This window comes from Oncorhynchus clarkii, chromosome 21, assembly GCF_045791955.1.
Source record: "Oncorhynchus clarkii lewisi isolate Uvic-CL-2024 chromosome 21, UVic_Ocla_1.0, whole genome shotgun sequence".
Lineage (NCBI taxonomy): Eukaryota > Metazoa > Chordata > Actinopteri > Salmoniformes > Salmonidae > Oncorhynchus > Oncorhynchus clarkii.
In genome coordinates, this window is record NC_092167.1 from 9,688,663 (window position 1) to 9,694,997 (window position 6,335).

Sequence of the window (6,335 nt, forward strand, 5' to 3'; positions counted from 1 at the left end):
CGTAACATAGGGTGTCCTCCCATGGTGCTCAAAAGCACATTTTAGATTATTGTAATTCATTTTAACAGAATAGACATTTGCCTGTAAAGGTTTAATAAAATAAAGTACACTGATGTTCTTAAAACAACATGACGGGTTTTATCGTAAAGAAAAACATTGCCCAATGCGTCTTCATCCCTGCAATAAATCGTAAATGAATATCATAAAAAAAGAAGAAACATTTATCCTAGAAGAACAAGTCACTTACACAGTAATAAAACACAACTTCAAAATATAATATTTGTATAATATCATTTGCAAGCGACCTGTCCTATAGCCTATTTGTATGAACATTTGAATTAATAAATAAAAAGCCACAGCTGGTTTCAAATACAATCTAGGCCTCTCTAATTTGATTTATCCTAGGCATAAAGGTTTTAATTAGGCTAATAAATAATACAGCATGGCTGTCTACGAACTCCGGGGCCAGCCCGCCTCGCTCCCAATTCCAGCTGTGATTCAGCACCACAGCAGTGGTAAGAGGCCACTCTAGGCGGCCACAAAATGAAGAAATTATCAAACTGATGTTGGACAATCAAATTTCATATGTACATTTAAAAAAATTGTTACAGCTGGTTCAATAATAGAAAGCTTATATGACAATGCTCCTGTGAAACGTGAAATGCGCCATGCATTTATAAAAGCACTTGTTTCCAAAGCTCAATGTTTAGTTTCTAAGTGCCACTGAATAAGCTCAACTGAAATGCATCAATAGTGCACGATACACATCATTACTCTACTCTGGTCTATCAATCCATTCCAAATCTATATAGGCCTGGCCTACTATACATGGTGATCTTGCCTAGGGCGGCAGCAGAACTGCTAGGACTGGGCCTGTCAAACATAATAATTTGCTTCTAATTTACTTGCATTTGCGGCAGACCGTGGCCTGCTCAAAGTGAGCTGCTGCTGCTGTTGGGAAGTCAAAACTGTCCAACTCCTTGGAGCAGCTTGATGCACATCAGCCTCGTTACTTTGTCCTCAAGAAGGCGCGATCTTGAGGCCGTATTTACTCTGATTTGGAGAAAGAATCCCCTCTCGATGGGCACACTAGAAACAGGGATCATCAACACAATCTTCACCAATTTTGCCCAGTCAGGGTACACTTAGCTGAAGTCCCTTGTGAGTAAAAATAGAAACGCACACTGACACTAATTTCCAAGCAGCTTGAGGATTTATTAACCTAATGAAATGTATTTGCCTATGAAGTTGGAGCACATTGACTGGTATCTTCATCAATAAATAAAACTAATTATTTTGCAATAGATTATTTTATTTATTTTCAGGACAATGGGTCCGGTCACAATTTTATTTAGCGGCTTTTTATTTATTTTTTGGCCCGGAAGCTGTCATTTACCGGCTAAAGGAAACCTAGAGCCTGGGTTTGTCAAGCAAAAACAACACACCAGGCCTGGTTCGCCACAATGTCCAAGCCCCCCAACCAGCCAGAAAATATTTGTTTGTGTCCAGCTGTCATACACGCAGATGGCACAGCTGCAAGGTCTGTTCAGAGAGGAAACATGGGAGTTTTAAATCCTGGCATGTAAAACATCTAACCTATCTCTCAAGCCCTTTCCAGTATCCTATCCTTCTCTCTTTCACCGTAAGGGCTCTCTTTTCTCTCTGCTGTGGGTTTCATGCTTGGGTGACTCAATTGGCAGAGGACGTGAGTGTCTGTTTTAAGAGCTGAACAGAGAGGTGGAAAGTGACCTTAACACAGCAGTATATGAGGCTGATACCACAAACCTGAGAGTAGAGGGGAAAATGCCTCACATGAAACTGTACTGAACAAGCGCATGGCTGACAAATGAAAATCAGGGTGTCTGTAAGGTATAGCGCACACGATTATCATGGTCAGTGACCAAAGATAATCATGCACTCACAGTCTCACTCAAAATCAGTTACCATTCAGTCTGCTGTAGGAAAATTGTTCCTGGTTTAATTCAATGTATCTTCAGCTTAAATCAGCTTTTACAGGAATTCCCTTTCCATAAAGGTGTGGTTGTTGTATCCCTATTTCACAATGGCTCAGCAGACCTATAACAAACCACCTGGACCTCAAGTATCTAACTGTACAAGACCTGTGGGTGAGAAAATGGGTTGCAATTTACTTTCTGTTTTCCAGCACATTCCGAACACATGCCTCCGCAGTGGCTTGGACAATCCACCCAGTTGAGTCAGGGACTGACAGACAGAGGAAAATAATCTGGTATTTGCAATAGGTAGGCTGGTTCTCAACTGTATCATGTAGGCTACTCCATTTTAGCCTACCTAATCCCGTGTGGGCAGATTCTGCGTGTAGACCAAAGAACCTGCCGTGACTCAATGGGATGCATGAGATAGCGAGCTTCTGTAGTTTCGGTCTTTGGGTTTTCATCATTGTTATATGGACGTAAGGTGATGCTTTCGAGTGCCTACCAGTCGACACTTAACTCCTGTTTCCATCATTTGTTTTGACGGTGTTTAATTACTCTCAGGTGAATCATTCCCCAGATTGCCCTCAGCTGAGGAGAATGCCATTTTCCCTTCACAGGCACGCAAACACACGTACACTAACAGAAGACGATATGACTTAAAGGTCCTGTGGTCTCCTAGCAACAGGATCAAGGTCCCCCACTTCTTGCCAGTTTTAGGAATGAGAGGGTTGTTTGTTTATACTTCCGGTAATTGGGAGTAACTGTGGTTATCATCCAGAAACAGCTTTACTTACACGGATTCAAGGAGCATATAAGGAAAGCCTATGTAGAAAGGCAGAAAACCAGAATAATGTGGTTTCACATTGACAAGAAACAGTTTGGTTCATTTTGCTATGACTAAGCAAATTCCATGTTCTGGCATTTTCTGTCAAAATAAAAGTGTTGGAATATTTTAACTTAAAATACTAGGCCTAGGTTAAAGCTCACAAAACGTAAACTTTCCCAATTGGTGTTAAATTCAGTTTTTTAGTCAATGGTCTGCGGTTTTGATATGTGCAATATCTCCCTCCGAGTCAGAGGAAATGGCATCTGTGGAGTTCTGCAGAAAGCATTTTTAGCTCTTCCGATACAGTCATGTCCAGTTTTAGCACGTGGCCTATCAGTCTATATATCTGATACATCTTAGAAACTGAAGAAAGACAGACATATAACTAAGTCAGAGGACCAAGTTTAGGGATTTTATGCCCGGTATTTTGTCTTGGCATGAATTCACACCACATTTAGACTCCCCTAACAAATCCCTGTGCGTTCACTGTGTTGTGTTCAGAGGCTAGCCTCAAGTGTGGCGTTATGGCAACTGCTGCTACTCAGAGACCTCACCCTCAGCTGTGTGGCGCTGTCACTCCCCGGGATGGGACTCCCTCCAGCATCAGGGTAGCAGGGTTGTAGTTGGAGCTCCAGGTAGACCTTCAGACTGACTCTGGACCAGGTTGGGAGTAGCATACATTACCGGAGCTGCTGCTGGACTGACTATCTATCACACACCTAGACTGGCTGATACAGCATCATGGACAGTGTAAAGAGTGGTGTCTCCCAGCCTGTCTACAGCCGCTGGTCCTACAGGTATTCAGCAGGCCTACGTAGGCACACGCTCGTAGACATTATCATATTGTACACACACACACACACACACACACACACACACACACACACACACACACACACACACACACACACACACACACACACACACACACACACACACACACACACACACACTCTGTGTGCTTGATTTCTCATAAAAGTGTACTGTAATTTGGTAGAGGAACTGAGAGGAGTCTGTGTCCTGTGAATCAGGTGTTAGTTGTGCCTGTGACAGACAGATAGGCTTTGAGCATCTCCTCTTGTTCCCACTGCTCCTACCTCTTACCCACACCTCTGTTCTCTGTTCTCCTTGGACTGAATGGCTTACCTGCTGTTAAAGGGAATCCACTTTTTTAGTCCACTGTTGATACAGCCCCAAAATGTTTTGTATGTCAGCAGTCAAGTTTGAAAGATATTGGAATTTCAAGAAGCAAAGTGTCACCGGCCAAATGCAGTGTCAACAGGGCTAATAAAAAAAAGATCTCTTTAAGTATCTCTCCCACGCTCATGTTTCATCTGCTGCATCGTCATTACTTATTCAGAGCTCCACCACTTGTACTGTAACTAGTTTCTTGTGAGGTTTTGTTTTACAGCTGTTTGCTCTAACTAAGGACGTGCTAAGAATAATATTTGACCAAGTAGCTGACATGAAAGAATTTGATTGAAGTTGCTTGTGTTGAAAAGACTGTTGTTTATCTTGTATGAGTCCTATAATATCCTAGGCCTAGTTAAACAGTGTTGTTCATGCTCTACACCTCACCATGCGTTGATCATTTATTCAGCTGGTGTCTTTTCGTCTGGCTTCCTTAAAAGCACAATCTGCGATCTGGAAATCTGTTTTAATGGTCATTTCAATTCTTGGTATTTAGCAGGGCTGCCGGTTCACACAAAAAACGAATCCCATATTCTAGCTTTAACGTGATGAGGAGCTGATCTGAATGCCAGGTAATCAAAAGCTGCCTAATCTCACCCATGTCATCACCCTGTTTTGAATAATCCCTCTCTCTTGTGATTTCACTGGCTGAACTGGAACTGAAGCCATTCTGTCCAACCTCTGGGGAAATAGAATTTTAATTAGACTTCGTTCAGTCTTTCTTTTTAACCCCGGAAAGTCATCTGCCAAAGGGGAAATTACATTTACTTTATTCAATGAACTTTAAAACATGATTTAAATTAGTCCAAAGCTGTGAAGTATATGAATGAGAATCAGTTTATTGCAGTTTGTTAATACGCTTCTCTGTTGTCCCTCGTCTGATAATAGTCTCTAATTTTATGCTAAATGCCAGAGACGTTTGGAACTGCATCATATTGTCATCTGTTTGCAGTAGTCTCATCCTATTCACAAACCTTTTCCCCAACAGACCGAGGACAATGCCATGAATGAAGGGTATCCTAAAACTTGTTCGTGACAAAGTAACAGGCTGGGCTGCGTTTTGTTTGCTTGTCTCTCAGTAAGTCTTTTACAGCACAGTGTCAGTGTTATTTATTTGACCTTTATTTAACCAGGTAGGCCAGTTAAGAACAAGTTCTCATTTACAACTGTGTCCTGGCCAAGATAAAGCAAAGCAGTGCTACACAAACAATAACACAGAGTTACACATGGGATAAACAAACGTACAGTCAATAACACAATAGAAAAATCTACATACAGTGTGTGCAAATGTAGTAAGATTAGGGAGGTAAGGCAATAAATAGGCCATAGTGGCGAAATAATTACAATTTAGCATTAACACTGGAGTGATAGATGTGCAGATGATGATGTGCAAGTAGAGCTACTGGGGTGCAAAATAGCAACAAATATATAATATGGGGATGAGGTTGTTGGGTGGGCTATTTATAGATGGGCTGTGTACAGGTGCAATGATCGGTAAGCTGCTCTGACAGCTGATGTTTAAAGTTAGTGAGGGAGATAAGACTCCAGCTTCAGTGATTTTTGCAATTCGTTCCAGTCATTGGCAGCAGAGAACTGGAAGGAAAGGTGGCCAAAGTAAGTGTTGGCTTTGGGGGGTGACCAGTGAAATATACCTGCTGGAGCGCGTGCTACAGTGGGTGTTGCTATGGTGACCAGTGAGCTGAGATAAGGCGGAGCTTTACCTAGCAAAGACTTATAGATGACGTGGAGCCAGTGGGTTTGGCGACGAATATGAAGTGATGGCCAGCCAATGAGAGCATACAGGTCACAGTGGTGGGTAGTATATGGGGCTTTGGTGACGAAACGGATTGCACTGTGATAGACCATCCAATTTGCTGAGTAGAGTGTTGGAGGCTATTTTGTAAATGACATCGCCGAAGTCAAGGATCGGTAGGATAGTCAGTTTTACGAGGGTATGTTTAGCAGCATAAGTGAAGGAGGCTTTGTTGCGAAATAGGTAGCCGATTCTAGATTTAATTTTGGATTGGAGATGCTTAATGTGAGTCTGGAAGGAGAGTTTACAGTCTAACCAGACACCCAGGTATTTGTAGTTGTCCTCATATTCTAAGTCAGAACCATCCATAGTAGTGATTGATGCTAGGCGGGCGGGCGGGTGCGGGCAGCGATCGGTTGAAGAGCATGCATTTAATTTTACTAGCATTTAAGAGCAGTTGGAGGCCACGGAAGGAGTGTTGTATGGCATTGAAGCTCATCTGGAGGTTTGTTAACAGTGTCCAAAGAAGGGCCAGAGGTATACAGAATAGTGACGTCTGCGTAGAGGTGGATCAGAGAATCACCAGCAGCAAGGGCGACATCATTGATAT